This window comes from Felis catus, chromosome C1 (assembly GCF_018350175.1).
Source record: "Felis catus isolate Fca126 chromosome C1, F.catus_Fca126_mat1.0, whole genome shotgun sequence".
NCBI classification, from domain to species: domain Eukaryota; kingdom Metazoa; phylum Chordata; class Mammalia; order Carnivora; family Felidae; genus Felis; species Felis catus.
The window spans coordinates 68,367,611-68,385,005 of NC_058375.1; the positions used below are offsets into that span (position 1 = coordinate 68,367,611).

The window sequence follows — 17,395 nt, forward strand, 5'->3', positions numbered from 1 at the left end:
ATAAATGCATAGCAGGGTTTTGGCAGATGAAATTGTGTTGTGTTTACTTTAAGGCGCTCGAGGATGATAAACAGTTATTTAGTACAAGTAGTATGCCCATGGTGCAAAGAACACTGAATTAGATACAGTTCCTGCAAAGTAGGTTTGAAATCCAAATACAAATTGGAGAGGCAGAGTATAAAATACCCAGAAAAAGCCTAACACTCTACACATGTTAAAAACATCATCATAGGCATTCTAAGTGTACTTGCAGACATAATTTGTAAAATTCCTTAACTACACATACAAACACTGTAAATAGAGTCATACTTTCACAGATTTGATCTGTTCACAGATGTAAGCACATGGATCTTAGATATGCAATTTAAGGGTGATACGTTTAGCTGCTAAATACAGGCACCCACCTGATAATTGCTATCTTTACTGCTCATCTACCTTACATTTTAAAAGCCTTCCAAATTCCTTTCTAAATTACAAGTTTGCATAAACGTGCAAACATTTTTTTGTTCCTCAGTAATATATGTCAAACATAGTTGAATGAAATCTCCTCTAATTTTTAAATGTTGCATTGCATCTATGTGGTTGCTGCTGTGTGTTCACTTTATGAAAAAGTGGTACTTTTTTTTTAATTGGCAAAATGGACAGTTGAAGAGCTGTTGAAGAAACAAACCAAATTCTTCATGTGAACAATTGTTTCACATTGATGTCTTGAAACAAGAAAGATTTCTGCTATTTATTTACCAGAGATGAGTCCAGATAATTTCATTGTGCATCGATTTTCTCTACAGAGGGAGGAAGTGTGGTTTCAACGAAGCATTGAAATGGGGAATCAACAGCCACAACTTCTATTCTCATCTCTGTCTTCAGAATTGGCTCTCTTGGAAACTCATTTGATTACCAAGATTCCAGTTTTTTTCATTTCTTTCTTTGTTTCCTGTGGTGTTTTGTTGTTGTTGTTGTTCTTTTGTTTTGTTTTTTGTTTTTTGGTTTTTTCTAACGGACGAGATCAGACTTATAGATAGAATTCTTTGAGTTCTTTTGTTGGCATATTTTAATTGGTCTGCTCTATAATTGATATAGTGATAAAATGGGAGCCAATAGAATTGCACATCATTCAGGAATATTATCATTGAAGGTTCGTGGAGCCAAACATTCAGTGAGTGCTTACTGAATGCAAGTCACTGAACAAGGCACTGCGTAAATATATTTGGTCCTTAAATCACAACAAAATTATGAAACTGTCATTATGTGAAAATAGAAACTTCCCAGTAGGCCAAAACTATATGAATTAAGGATAATGATCCAAAAAAAGATCACCGTGCACTTTAAATACAAAAGAAGTTCATTTTTTTTAAATACTTGTTGGGGCGCCTGGGTGGCTCAGTCGGTTGAGCGTCCGACTTCGGCTCAGGTCATGATCTCGCAGTTCGTGGGTTCGAGCCCCACATCGGGCTCTGTGCCCACAGCTCAGAGCCTGGAGCCTGCTTCACATTCTGTCTCCCTCTCTCTGCCCCTTCCCTGCTCATGCTCTGCCTCTCTCTGTCTCAAAAATAAATAAACATTAAAAAAAAATTTTTTTTAAATAAAATAAAATAAAATACTTGTTAAACACATTAAAAATTCCAAATCTTTAACCTGCTTGTATTCTGTTTTCAAATTATTATTTTTAAATTTGTGAAATTTATCTACTGTATACATTTGGAAGCTTGGCATGATATCGTATATATTTGGAAATTTTTGATGCCTATTCATATATTTATATATGTATGTAAAAAGAACAAAAGTATCATGTTTATGCCTAAAACACATACGTCTACACCTTTTAAATTATGAATTGAATAAACCTGTTACTTTTTCTATTCTCAAGTGTTTTTTTATGCCAGTTCTGTAATCTTGGTTACAGTGAAAAGAAAATTAATTAATTTAATGTTTTTTTTTTTCAAGTTGCTGGCATTCTGTTTATGCTGGCTTTTTAATTTGTCATTGAAAGTATTTCTGGGATTGGTTATTTAACAAGAAGTTGTGTGATTTGTGCTCCATTTTGCTTATATTTTGTTCTTCACATCTATATTAGATAAAATCTACTCAGGCTGCTATAATGAAAAAAGAAAAAGAAAAAGACCAAAACACAGAGGCTCAAATAATATAAAACTTTGTTCTCTCTCACCTGACAATTTAGATGGGCAGGACTGTTGATGTATGGCAGCTGTATAGTATCAGGGACGCAGGCTGTCTCTAATTACTCTGTCATCCTCAACTGTGGCTCTGTCTCTTGACCCAATATGGCTGCTCCAGCTCCAGCTATCATATTTACCTTCAGCCAGAAGGAAAAGAGAAAAGGATAGAGGGAATTCATGCTTTCTTTGGAGGGCATAATCTGAAATTTTCACACATAACTTCTGAAATGATTCATAGCACATGTTCAGGCACAACCACCCTAGAAGACATTATGAAGTACTGAGATGCTCATACCTATACACAGAATCTCTGTACAATAGCTACAAATGCAGCCTCATGCCAAGATATTGAGTTATGTTGAGACAGCATTACAGTGGGTGATTTTTCGAAATGGTATGCAACTCTTGGTAAAGTTTGGAATAAGATAACATAAAAGCCTCCCTCAATTTACAGTGTCTTTGCATTTCTGGGAAAAAAAAAACCATCATGAGGGATGTCATGAGGGATGTAGATCAGTTCTTATTGTGTTAGCTTTCCTCTACATTGCAAGAAATTTACCATCCCTGACCACAAAATTCCCTCCTCTAATTATTGTGACAACAAAAACAGCTCCAAAAATTTTCCAAAATGTCTCCCAGGAACAGGACAACTCATGTAGACAATTCTAAAACTACAGGCTATGTTGGTGCCTGGTCTAATTTCCAACATATCACAGATAACAATTTTACCAAATATTTGCAATGGTCTAATGAAGGATCATTGAATTTCTAACCATTAATATCATTTCCACCCATCACCTCAATGCTGCACATTCAAGCCTTTTTTTTTTTAAGGGCAGCATGCCGCTTAAAGGTACCAAATCATATACTTGTTATGAGTTTAGGCTGCTAGACAAAGGAACCCTAAACTGGACGGATGTTTATTTCCCTCTCATGTAAAAGTTTTCCCAAGCATGCCAGGATGGCTAAATCATTGATTATTTGGGGATCCAGGATGCTGCTCTCTTTTTACTATGCCATTTTCAACGTAAGTGGATTTCATTTCATGGATCCAACATGGCTGCTGTAGCTCTAGCCATTACATCTGTATGCCAACAGTGAAAGGGAAAAGATAAAGGAAAAAAAGACATAAATAATCCTTCCCTTCAAAGGCAAATCCCCAAAGCTATACAGACAACTTCTGCTTTTCCCAAAACTTAATATTTTTACTTTTGAGATTCCAAAACTATGAATTGTTGGTAACTCTAAGCATCTAGTAGATATTGTTCTATCAGACAGGTGGCATGATGAAATGTACCCCAAACTAGACATTTTAATTCCGGTTGTGCTTCTAACCAGCTTCGAGATCCCAAGCAGATCATTTAACGTCTATGATTCTTTCTTCAGCTGCAAAATGAAAATAGAGGAGTTGAATAGACTATTTCAAATTTCCAAAATCTAGAGGATACTATAATGCTTAGAGGACATCTTATGACTCATCTCAGTCTTAAAACTTTATTTTCCTACCTAAATATTTTCTAGTCCATTCATTGCAGGGGATTGATTTGTATTTTCAAAAGTCGTTTTACGAAGTACATCAGGAACACAGAAGTTTTGAGCTTTTTAATGGCCACTGACCAAGAACATTTTGATCGGTCAGTGATATGCTGAAGGGGTTACTAAATACACTTTGATGTCATCACAGGTTTGTACCATACAATTGCCATTTGTCTCCAATAAGGGCATGTTTTTGTTTTTTTAGACCTGTTTCCAAACTCAATCTCTTGTCTCTTCGATTACAATCCTGGTTGGAATGGCCACTGTCTCTTTTCTATGTTGCTGCATTAATCTCCTATTTGATTTCCTGCTCCTACTCTTGGATCTTCTTAACACACACTGCCCAAAGTGTCCAAACGATATTTTTTTTTCGTTTTACCTCTTTTACCCATTTATCCCACCTCTCACCCCTGCCTCTGGCAACAAGCAATCCATTCTCCCTATCTAATGGCTTGTTTTGTTGGTGGTGTTGTTTTATTGAAGTATCCTTGACACACAATGTTACATTAGTTTCATGTGTACAACATAGCGATTCGACAAGTTTATACCTTATGCTGTGCTCACCACAAATGTAGCTGCCATCTGTCACCATACAACGCTATTACAATATTATGGACTGTATTCCCTATGCTGTAATTTTCGTCTCGGTGGCTTATTCATTCCATAACTGGAGGCTTGTATCTCCCACTCCGTTTCACCCATTTGACCCATTCCCCCACAGGTATTTTTTTTTTAGATTCCACATATAACAGAGAGCATACAGTATTTGTCTTTCTCTGTCTGACTTATTTCACTTTGCATAATACCCTTGAGGTCCATCCACATTGTCACAAATACTAAGATTTCATTCTTTTTTATGGCTGAATAATTTTCCATTGTATTTATATACCTTGTCTTCTTTATCCATTCAGCCATCAATGGAAACTTAGGTTGTTTCTGTATCTTGGCTATTGTAAATACTGCTGTAATGAACATGGGGGTGCATGTATCTTTCTGAATTCATGTTTTCGTTTTCTTTGGATAAATACCCAGAAGTAGAATTGTTGGATCATATGGTAGTTTGATTTTTCATTTTTTGAGGAAACTTCATACTGTTTTCTCCAGTGGCTGCACCAATTTACAATCCCACCAACAGTGCACAAGGGTTTCCTTTTCTCCACATCCTCATCAACACATCTTTTTGATAATAGCCATTCTAACAGCTGTGAGGTGATACGTCACTGTGGGTTTTGATTTGCATTTCCCTGAGGATTAATGATGCTAAGCATCTTTTCACGTACCTGTTGGCCATCTGTATGTCTTGCTGGGAAAATGTCCATTCAGATCTGCCCATTTTAAAAAATCAGATTGTATGTTTTTTTTTTTTTGCTTTTGAGTTTGTGAGTTCTTTACATATTTCAGATATTAACCCTTATCAGACATGTGGTTAGCAAATATTTTCTCCCATTCCATAGGTTGGCTTTTGATTGTGTTGATAGTTTCCTTTGCTGTGCAGAAGCTTTTTAGTTTAACGTAGTCCCACTTGTTTATTTTTGCTTTTGTTGTGTTTGCTTTTGGTATCAAATTAAAAAACTCATCGCCAAGACCTATATAACAAGCTTATCACCTATGTTTTCTTCTAGGAGTTTCATGGTTTCAGAACTTATGTTCAAGACCTTAATCCATTTTGAGTCCATTTTGTTTAGGGTGTAAGATAGGGCCCATTGCTACCCAGTTTTCCCAGCATCATCTATTGAAGAGACTGTCTTTTCCCTATTGTATTTTCTTTTTTTTTAATTGAAAAAAAATTTTTTTAACGTTTATTTATTTTTGAAACAGAGAGAGACAGAGCATGAACGGGGCAGGGGCAGGGGCAGAGAGAGAGGGAGACACAGAACCGGAAGCAGGCTCCAGGCTCTGAGCCATCAGCCCAGAGCCCGACTCGGGGCTCAAACTCACAGACTGTGAGACCGTGACCTGAGCTGAAGTCGGACGCTTAACCGACTGAGCCACCCAGGCGCCCCATTCCCTATTGCATTTTCTGCCTCCCTTGTAAATTAATTGACCACATATGCATGGGTTTATTTCTGGGAGTAACAGAATTTAGCGAAAAAATTCACTTTGTCTTTGTCACTTTTCTTTTAAATAAGTATGTACTGAACACTTACCATATGCCAGACACCAAGTTACACACAGGAGATACAATAGTGAGCAAGATCGGCACAACCTTTTCTTTATACAGATAAGTAGGTAGAAAATAATTAGAGTTTATAGGAAATGCAATGAAAGAAATGTTAAAAATGTCTAAACAAGAGACTAACAGAGGTCACCAGCTTTATATAGGGCAATCACAAAAGACCAAATAGAGACATTTTTTAATGTTTATTTATTATTGCGGGGAGGGGGCAGAAAGAGAGGGAGACACAGAATCCGAAGCAGACTCCAGGTTCTGAGCTGTCAGCACAGAGCCCGACACGGGGCTCGAACCCATGAACCATAAGATCATGACCCGAGCCAAAGTCGGATGCTTAACCGACTGCACCACCCAGGTGCCCCTAAACAGAGACATTTAGGTGAGAAGGAGCTGGCTATGCATATTGTGGGGATAAGGACCACATTCCAGGCAAAGAGAACAACCTGTGCTAAGGTCATAAGACTTAGGAGGAGGGAGTGAGACTGTAGAAAGAAGGACCAGTAGGGCCCAAGACTAGTGAGGGGTGAAGAAGAGGAAAAGTGACCCAAGAATGGAAAAATAAATAGGGAGCAGATCATACAGATACTAATAGGCCCTGGTAAGAAATTTGGATGTATTCCAGTTTATTTCCAAGGAAGGGTTGAGACATTGAAGGGATTCACACAACAGAATTATGTGAGTCAATTTTCAGTTTAGAATCATTTTTGCTTTTGGTGGAAAAGAAACAAAAGAGAAAGCAGAGAAACCAGTAATCTAGGCAGAAATGGACAGAGAGGTGGCAATAAGAGAGTGAAAAATCTTTACAAAGTGCAATTGTAATGTTTAATTATACCTAATACTACATACAATCAACCAACCAACAAATAATTATATTTTGAGGTCCCACCACATGTCCAGCATGGAAATGTAAAGATATATGATGCGTTGTTCTTGCCTTCTGGGAACTAATAATTTATTAGGAGGAAAAACTAACATATAAAAAACTATATTAATAGTCTCATAGAACCACCCTCTGACACCTAATAAATGGTTATTTCTTTAGGTTAACAGGGAAAATATGTAGAAATCTGAAGGTAATGTTTTTGTGTTAAATCATCGCTATTGTTTATTGTATTTACAGCCTGATTTTCCTGTGCCAATAACCAGAATGTGAATAATGACCAAATAGGTTATTTTGCTCCTTTCACATATCATATTTTTCCTCATTTATACCAGGTCTTGGACATGGGGTAGGTCCCAGATTGCAGCAGGTGGTGAGAAGATTAAAAGAACAATCTAGACTTTACCAGTATATTCCAAGCTCTCGCTCACACCTGTCTATAGAGATCCTGAACTCTGGCTTCTTCACAGGACCACTTTCGCAAATACTTTTGCCTAACTGGGAGACTGATGGCCAACATAAGCTATTTTCTTTCTAGAAATTATAAAACACTGACTTAACTAAAATACGCAAAGATGATCCAATGTACCAAATGGTCTCATTTAAAATAATCAGTGAGCTGTATTAGGAATGTCTTTCAGAGCAATATCTTGAAAGAAACTGAGAGTAACTTGGCTCAGACTCAAAGGTCGTAGATGGAAAAGGTCCTTTTGCTGCTTAAATTAATCTTTGAGGCAAATTTTCAAAAATTACTGACATCGGAGATGTTCTGGTAATAGCCTCATGCCAGTGGCCTGGATCCAGAAACTACCAGACTTTTGCCTTCCTCACGATAATTCCAGTTCTCATGGATGGCCCTCTGACTATGTCAGAAGCAACTGGAATAAGAGAAATAAAAAGAAGCCAGAAGTCTAACACTTGTGACCATTACCACTCCTGGAATGACTTTTGCAGGAGTAGGGAAGGGTAATTCTGATATCCTGGAAACATTTGAAACTGAGTAATAACACTTTGCCTACTTAAATGCCCCCTGTAGTTTCAATTAGCTGGGCACGCTTCTGAACATTCTTTTGCTGTTAGGCGAGGCATGGTTATAGCCAGCATGTATTGCTTCAGAAGTGGATAAAAGGGTGTTCTCCTCTAGAACCAACTTTTCAAACCTGTGCAAGGGCAAGGATATAATTTAAACATTTAGGTCCTAATTTGCAAGACATTTTCAGAACAGTAGGGTCAATAACACTTATATAACATTTCTACTCCTGGAAGAGGTATAAAATCCAAGAATATAGTGGCCTATTATTTTAATTATCAATTCAATAAATAGAATCATGCCATCATTGCTATTGAATGCCTAGTTAATAACCATACAGCAATACTCCAAAGCTCAAAAAAATATGAAGGGTGTTCAGATCAGCAATGGATTATTCACATTTTATAGTAGATATTTCTCAGAAAATAACACTGGTTAGAGAAACCATACTTTTCTAACTCAAAAACTGGTGTCCTTGGAGATCTTCCTAGATGTCTGTCACAACAGTTTAGGTTACTTAACAAGTTTGAGATATGCTGGGTTAAATAAAGTTAACATTTTGTTTTGTTTCACAATGCGTAAATAATGTGCTAATGCTTATTTTGGCCTCTAAGAAAGGAGATATGGTAGGCAGGACTATCTGTCCCCAGTTCACGTGACTACAGAACCCTGGGATATATGGTACCATAATTGGCATGTATTTGCACTGGTTATTCTCTCTGCTTGGAAGGGTCTTTCCTTGACGACCACTGGGTTTGTTCTCTCCCTTCCAGTCATGTGCTCAAATGGTACCCTCTCACTGGGACTATTCTCATCTATTTCTTTCATTTTATTTTTTTTAATTTTGACATTTATTTATTTTTGAGAGAGAAAGTATGTGAGCAGAAGGCGGCTAGAAAGAGGGAGACAGAAGATCTGAAGCAGGCTCCGCACAGTGAGCACAGAGCCTGATGGGGGGCTTGAACTCACGAACCGTGAGATCATGACCTAAGCCAAAACCAAGAGTTGGCCACTTAACCGACTGTGCCACCCAGGTGCCCCTCACTCACCTATTTAAAACGCCAATGTCCACCCTTACCCACTTGGTAATCCTAATTCCCCTTATCCAGCTTTTTTACCTATTGTATTTATCAGGTACATAATTACGTAATTTATTATATTTATTTTCTGACTCCTTCCATTAGACAGGAATTTTTACTTTTATTTTACTTTTAGTTCCTAGAATAGGGACTAACATATACTAGGTTTTCAGTAAATATTTGTTGAATGAAGAAAAAAAGAGAATTTTCTGTATTTTTAAAAAATCAAGATGTGTTCTATAAGTGATATGTTTTCTTTTTTCTGTTATAGGATTTACGATGTATGTTACAGTCAGTTATATCTTAGACTCTAGGGAATATAAATCAGGGGACAGTTGCATTTTTTGAACTCAATGCAGCCAGAGTTAATTTAATATCTGGTAAGAAACAGCTTACTGTCATTCATGACTTTTCTTTCTCTAATTTCAGCATGCCCCTTCCTCCACCTGAAATGAATTTTTCCAAGTTGTGAAGCCCTTCCAACTCTATTTCAATAATAACTTCCTCATTAATTTCCTGCCCTCCTTCCCTACTAGGAAGGGCACATGAAGGGGGACAGCTGGCAATAATCCTGAAGAGCAGGCTGAAACCTTATCATAGGTGGTCTTCGAGGCAATCAGACTCTCTATGGGAAGCGATAGAGACCCACTATTTGGAGGATTTTTAAAAACATCTGAATTTCTAGAAAGGTATCTTGACAGTGATGTATCAAATGGCCTGGAGGTCAGCGTGATTCTCATTTCTAATTCTGCACCAACTCTCTGTTTCCCTTCTTGTGATGCTCTTTCCCCGTTTCTCATCTGTTTTCTCTGAGGCCACCTACTCACGTCCCAGAACTACTAGTTCTCCAAAAGAGTCTGGATATGCAACAAAGACACAGGCTCAAAGACATCCCCGTTGCATCTCTGCTGGGGTCTTCTGGACTTCTTACCCCCACTGACCAGAAGCCACAGATCAAGGGAGGAAGGGGAAAGACATTAGCAAGACATGTGTTTCTTATCATAATCTCTGAATGCTCTCACATAATGCAAGTTAGTCCCACTTTACAAATGAGAGAAACTTTGTTCAAAAAACGTAAGTATTCTACAGAATTTCACTTAGGTAGTGAGTTTCATGCCTACAGCTGCCCCAGAGGATAAACAGATAAGACTGGCTGATGAACCCATTCTCAGTTCCAGGTAGTGTGATGTGCGCTTTACATAAATTGTCACAATTCAATTCCAATAGCCTCATGAGAAGCTTCAGTTCTTTTCCCCATTTTACAGGAGACTAAAGTTAGGAAGATTTCCTAATTTGTCTAAGTTCATGCAGCTAGGAGATGGCGATTCTAATCACTACAGCCCATTCCATCTAAATAGAGTCAGAAGTCCTACCTGCATATTACCAATAAACTCCAGTTCTTTCTGCTATGTCACCTTGCCTCCTGTGTTATGAAAAGCGGAGGCCGCAAGGACACATAGGGGCCTGGCTCTGACCTGAATGAGGGTCTGTTGGGCTTGGAAGTCAGTGAGCCCTTTACTCTCCCTGCCTGTCAAGGCTCCCGCCCAGCCATTGATGCTGACAGTTATGAGAGAGCAGGAGTAAGTAGCTCTGAAGAGATCAGTGCCCTGAACATAGAGAGTCCTTTTTACTGTATCCCCTCCATCTCCACCACCATCCTTCCCCTACAGATGTAGGGAAGACACTAAACTCTAAAGGTTAAGATACAAGAATTATAGTTGAATATCAATTGACTATCAAAGCAGAAAAGTCCTTTGTAAACTTAAAAACTCTTGCCATTATTTTCCTGTCCAGCACTGTGGATTATACTAGGGCTGGGCAGCATTTTCTACGGAAACCCAGAGACTGGCCTCCTCCTTTTTTCCTAATTTAATATTCATTTGTGGTTGTTTCTGTAGTGGCAGTTTGGAGTAGAGACATCCACATCAGATGTTAATTCATGTCAAAGGAGTTATTACTCAAAATACTCTATGATACAAAGAGCGGAGCAAATAAAGACTTGGAAAAATTCAATTCCCATAGATATAATGGCATAACACAATAGAGATGATATATCAGAAAAATCAGAAAGGTATACAGACTATGCTCAGATGTGCAAAGAAATGAGCATTCTTTATTTCTTTGTAAACGATTGGGTTCTCTTCACAATCCCACACCCACCAGGTAGTTTAGAAAAGTTGTTTTAATTAAATTGCCAATTCAGTCTAACTCGGTAATTCAACCCATCTCTTTATGTAACCCAGTTTCTGCTTAGATGAGTCAGGGAAACACTTGTCAGAGTTTTGCCCTCTCCACCTGGATATCTGTAGAATGACTGCGGTATGTGTAATCTTAGGGGAGGTGGAGTTCTGGAGTGCATGAGGTATCTTCAAAGTTCTCCTGGTTTGGCCTAGTCCCCGAGCTGGTAATATCTCAGGAGGGACTTGTCACACCCTGGGTACTCTGATGCACCATTGCTAAAAACTGCCTTTAGCGATAATCATTCATATTTTGGTCACTCGACTCTGACAACGCTAGGGGCCACCATTTCCTCTTGGAGATTGGGCCCCATGTCCACTTTCGCTGACAATATGCATTCCCTGACACAGGACTGTGACTTCCACTTGGACCTTGGTCTGTGGTGGATGGCTTCATTCTTCTTAGGCAACCACCTTTGACAAAGTTGCCAGGCAGGTCCTTCGACTACTTTGATCCAGATCCTTCTAGTTCATTCCACAGGATGCTCAGGAACATCTGGAAAGCTTCACACCATACAGGAGCTGAGGGAGACTCTAAGAGCCTTAAACTTAGACCTTTGTGTACAAAGCCATGTTAGGCCATTGAATTGAATTTGGTCTAACAGCCCCCATGTTTAAGCGGAAACCTATAAGGTAATAGCTTCCAATAGTCTCTTGGAGGGCAGCAGCCACTTTCTCCTTGTCACTCCCCTCAACCTCTGTAGAATATCTCTATACTTCCAATCTCCCACTCAACCCTCACCTCCAGGAATTTGTGAAGAGAAGAAAAATTGAAGCCATCCTTTTATCCCTGCCTCCATGCCTTCTTCTACCCAGAATCCGATGGTAACGGAGAAGCCAGGCATTCCCTACCTTCTTCCTAACCTAGCCTACCCTCTTCTCATTTAAGACACTCTACTATTGTTTGTCCAGCCAGCCCCTCAGTATGTTAAAGAAGACAGGAGGCAATTGCAAAAATTCTTTTCTTTCTTACAACCCAAATTTCATGACTGTTGTTTCAGAAGAGTCAGTTTATGAGATCTACAACTGATCAATGGCTTCTTTGTTCTAACCTTGGGAAAGCCCAGCTTCTTTCCTGGGGCTATATGCTCAGTAGGTAGAAGTTTGCAAGGGATCTTGATGTGAGGGAGAAGTGTTAAGTACTTTGATTTATTCTTTCAAATGATTCAAATATGATTTCAAATATGATAACTCCTACTAAAATAACAACAATATTTGGTTCTTACCATGTCAGTTACTGTGCACCAACATTATCTTTTAGTTAACTCTTACAACAACCCTGTTGTGACAGTTCTTTCACACATATTTTCAGAGAAGAAAACCAAAGCACAGAAGGATTCACGCAGTGGGTGAGGAGTTCTTGCCCTCATCCACTGTGGTCTAGAATAGTGTTTCTCAGTTTGACTACAACTCAGGTAAGAAACACAATTTATTTCACAATCAAAGTACACACATACCAAAAGCAGAGTTTCAGATAACAATCAATACTTACCATCCACTCTTTTCCTTGTATTCCATGCAATTCCCTCTCTCTGTCTCTCATTTTCTTTCTTTCTTTTTTTTTTTTTTTTTTTAATGCTGGTCACAACCAACAAAATTGATTTGATGACCCACTGAAGAGTCATAATTGACACTTGACAAATGCTGCTGCACCACCTGCAGTATCAATATTACCGAATTCTAATAGAAATAACATCAGACTACATTTAGCCATTTGGAAACAGGCGAAGGTAATTTTTTGTGTACATGTTGTAATTGGGAGAGCTTGAATATGAAAGACTTAAAGCAAGTAAAATAGTGAGTAAAATGTCAATTAAATGCTGTTAAGTAGCTTTAAAACTATTTAGTAAGAGGAAATCCGGAAGCTGAACAAACATAGATTTGTGGTTTAAACATTTACCATTTTCACCAAGTCTTCCTTAATTTGGCCTTCAGAACTTATATCTAGATATTTTCACCCTTCATTTTGATCTACAGGGCTTAATTATTATATCTCGGAATTTTACTTTTTCTTCTAAGGATTTAGATTAAAATGTAGCATTCGTTTTAATTCAGTATTGTAGAATTCAGTATTGTATTCAAAATCCCAAAATAGTTAAGTTTCAAAAGAGACAGACTTTCCTGAGCTCCAAATTCTTAGATGATAAATAATTTGAGTCAATGGACATTCTGCCCTTAGAAGAAGCAAGATAAACACAGAATTGATTATGCCAATTAATAATTTGGGGACAAATGAGTGACAGCTCAAGAAACAGAAGGTTCAGAAAATGTTCAAGAAGTTCAAGATCATAAAACCTAGAAAAAGCCAATAGATTTCTCTTTTCAGTAGAAGGATCGTTAAAAGGTTGTGTGTTGGAGTACTTTGCTTTAGGCAACTTTCAAGTAAATCAAGAAATGAGCCTTCCTCCATGTTTATTGCACTTTCTAGTTCTCACTAAATTATATCTTTGACCTCGGAGACATTTGCAATAGCACCAGGATGTGGTTCCAAATTGGATTAGCATTGCCACGAAGATCCTTTTGGCATACTGGAAGCCCTACTCCATCAGTTATCTACTGAAGTAAGATGGATGACATTAGTAGCTCTTAGGGTTAGGTTTTTGAGAAGGGTTAGGTTTTGGAAGACAAAACAGATGCTTTTTGCAAATACAGAAAAGGAACTATTCGAAACACAGTAAAGAAAAGAGTCAGTAAACTCTGGAAGACCTGAGCTCTCGCCCTGCAACCACCTTAAGCTAGTTTGAGGAGCCCTATGGAGTCACTTAGCCTTTTAAACCTCAGATTTCCCACCTGGAAATGCCTTCCATAACTTATCACCTGTCAATGGTCTCATAGCGACCAATGTTACACCCAATATTTGGGATCCATTATTACAGTCATATTGCACATGAGATCAAAACCACCACGGTTGGGTCATTTTTCTCAACACTTCAGAGGATACCATAAATGACATCCGTCCTAGATTCTAGCACATTGAAAAAAACGAAGCACCAGTCTGTTTCAGGAGAGGGTTAAAAAAACAAAAAGGATAAACAAGATTGTGGGAGGAGAAATTCATGTAACCTGCAGGGGGCACTAAGGTACTTTTAGAGAAGGAATCATGAATGGGAAGGAGAGGTACCTGTTACCCCAAATGTAAGGAGGCAAATGAGAAGAAAGGAACAGAGAGATATCATTTATCATTCCTCATATAGTTCTGTTACTCCCTGCCTTCTATCTCAAGTAGACTGCCTAGACAGCAATCTGCGATTATAAAAGATAAACTGCGAACTGATAGGAAAGGGAAAAATTCCAAAAAGAGTAGCTTCTTTCTAAGGATTTGATAAATGAGCCTTTGCTACCTAATAACTTGAGGATTTACCATTTAATCAGGATTAGGAAATCCAAGGAGAAAATGTTCAGTGCTCAGGACATATGATTATCGGCAGAGCAGTGGTAAATTGCAGAGAGAATTCTAAGAGTCTTGGTTCTTCCTTTACAGGGTAGGGTCAAAAGGATATCACACACGGAAGACTCAAGTCAAGGCCTTATATTGCAGGACTGCTTCTTCGGAAGGAATGAATCAGGTTGAGAATGATGTCCAGAAATACCCTTACGTTTGTGTAGTAGTTAACCATTTGTAAAGCCCTTTTATGTAGAAATTATCTCCCTTGATCCTCATGATGACCACTTTATATTTGAAGGTTTAGGGAGGTTAAGTGGTTTGCCCAAAGTCACACAGTAAATTTCAGAGAGGGAGTCTTTGATGGAAATATGGATTTCTGATGATTTTCAACAGATCAATGGGCTGCTCTGCCAACCAAGTGTGTTTTGAGGGACTTATTCACAAAGGGAAAATTCTGTTACAAACGCGAGAGATGTCAGTTTATGTTTTAGAGTGAAAATCAAATGGCAGATAGTCACAAAGCAAAATAAGAAAAATTTCTCATCACATGTTTTGTAGTTCCAAGAAGCTAACAGGAGTTTTCACAACATTGTCGAGCCAACACAAATGGCTAATCTTAACAGCACGCTAAATTGGCAGTCATGTCGTCTGCGTGATCAACAATATGCCATGCTGCTTTAAATTTATCCTGTTACAAGTCCTCTGGGTAAAGGTATCATTTCCAAAGGTCCCTGTCAGGAACTAAATAGAATTCTAGTAATAAAAGTTAATAGAAGTGGAGTCATTTCCCACCCTCCTCCACCACCAAAAAAAAAAAAAAAAAAAAAAAAAAAATCATTACTGTCTATATTCCAAAACCCCAAAGCCCGAAAGCCAAAGGGAATAAGGAGCTCAAAACAGGAAGAACAAGTTTGGGTGTGAACTCCACCTGGAAGTCTCAGGTCTCATGATGAGCCATAATGATGTCAGGAGCTTAAGGAGGGGCTTTGAAGTCGGACCTGGGGTTGAAATCCGGCTCTGCCCCTTGGAAGTGGTTAGATTTAATGAGCCTCATTTTCATATCCGTGAAATGGAAATAACATACTGATCCTGCAAGTTGATGTAAGCATCAGAAACAATAAATGAAAATGTATGGCACATAACACATCCTCCATAACTGACGAGTAGAATTTTGGAATCCCTGATGCTCGGTGGTAAATGTGGCAGAGAGCAGTGTTGAAAGGCCTGAAGACAAGTTTGAGCACCTCCGGAGCCTACCTAAAGCTAGTCCTGACCTCAGGTCTTGGGTGGGTCTGCAGGTGCTGTAGGCCAAGGACTCTGTCCGTGTCGTTTTACGTTCCCTAGTGTAAGAATTTATCGTACTTTGATTTGTACAAGTCCTCCAAGATCAAAGGTGGATTCTGAATGTTAGTTGTCAAATGAAACTTACGATTGTGGAAACATAAAAGCAAAGCAATTCACGTTGCCTTAGGAATAGCTCATTTGCAAAATCGAATATGCTATCACATTGACATAGTTCCTCACTTTATCTATTAAACCTTCCATTTTAGTAAAACTAGTTTGTCACAACCAAATGCTACAATGGTATACACTTATGGACACGTCATATGTCTATAGTCGGCCTGGTATATCTAACAAATGCAGGGGGTTGAAAAAAAAAAAGAAATAAAGATCCAAATTTGAAGAGCAACCTCCACGTTTCAAATACCTTTGAGTATAGTCATAGCTACCTTTTAAGACAATGCTTCCAAAATTCATAGCTTTCTAAATTTTAGTTTTCCTAGCACATCAATCCATTAAACTAGAAATTGTTCTTTAAAAAAAAAAAAAAGTCCAGTGGAAAAAGCTATGAATGTAGACATCATGAATTGAAACACCTCAGGTCAAATGCAGTTTATTAATGGGCACTGTTGTGGGATATGGTCCTGAGCAAGGGACTCGCTTTCCTGTTCCTGGAGCTTTTGTTCTAATCCTCCATCTAGACTTGGCCTATTTTTTTTTTTTTTTTTAATTTACTTGCCTGTGGCCTGGGAAAAATGTTTATGTAAAGACTGACCTCTCTCTGGGTGTCTCAGCAGCTAGTTTGTGGTATAGATGAGTGCTCATTCAAACTCCTCTGTTCACTGTTGACTAAGACCTTGAAGAGTTCTTCAGGCTCCACTAGGCCGAAGGAGAGCCTATTGAGACTTTCAGCCTTTTTCTTACTGCCAAGTTACTTTTTTATTAGGCTGATAAACTCCTGAATTGTTGAAAAGCAGCTGTTCAAGAAAGGACTTAGCTTATTCTCATGGGGTTTCTGGAGGTGGGGGAGATATATTTGTGAGTGGAACCCACTGGTCCCTAGCACGGTTAGACCTGTGCGACCTCTCTTTCTGACTCTAACGAGGTTTCTGGAATGTGATGGAAACACAGCACCACCTCTCAGAGAGTCATAGCCGCTCAATCAATTTTCTTTCTGTCTCCCATCTCAATGCAGATATTTTCGTATAAATCTCAGTCTTTAAAAGTAGGCTTTTAGTAATTTGATGTTCACCAGGAGAATGCCAACCTGATAGGGTAAATGCAGCTTTGCTAAGAGAAAGAAAGGAAAAGAGAAGGAAAGAGAAAAGAGAAGGCCAGGGGAAGGGAGAGCAGCGAGGGGAGGAGACGGAAAAAAAAAAAAAAATGAAAGTGCTCAGCTCAGCCACAGTAGCATGAGTTCTGACTAAAGCTAAGCCTGGTCAGATGACTGAAAGGGTTTAAACTGTTAATTTTCACATATTGCTCAAGTAAGCAAAACTCAAAGCATTTAATTTTTCTAATAATCTCAGACATGGTTTCCTCCTAATGTACTACACAATCTGTATTGATTACTCTGTCGGTGAGATACGCATTTAATAAACATGTATTCCAAAGTGA

At 38.4% G+C, this 17,395-nt stretch overlaps 1 protein-coding gene and 1 long non-coding RNA gene across 2 annotated transcripts in view; one reads left to right on the forward strand and one right to left on the reverse strand.

Moving 5' to 3' along the window:
- Positions 1-17,395, forward strand: part of ADGRL2 (adhesion G protein-coupled receptor L2) — a 623,946-nt gene that overhangs the window by 204,281 nt on the left and 402,270 nt on the right. The window lies entirely within an intron of this gene.
- LOC111561759 overlaps positions 1-17,395 on the reverse strand; it is a 167,129-nt gene that overhangs the window by 37,269 nt on the left and 112,465 nt on the right. The window contains exon 8 of the long non-coding RNA XR_006584427.1: positions 2,168-2,314. This is a non-coding gene — a long non-coding RNA (uncharacterized LOC111561759). The remainder of the gene's footprint in view (positions 1-2,167; positions 2,315-17,395) is intronic.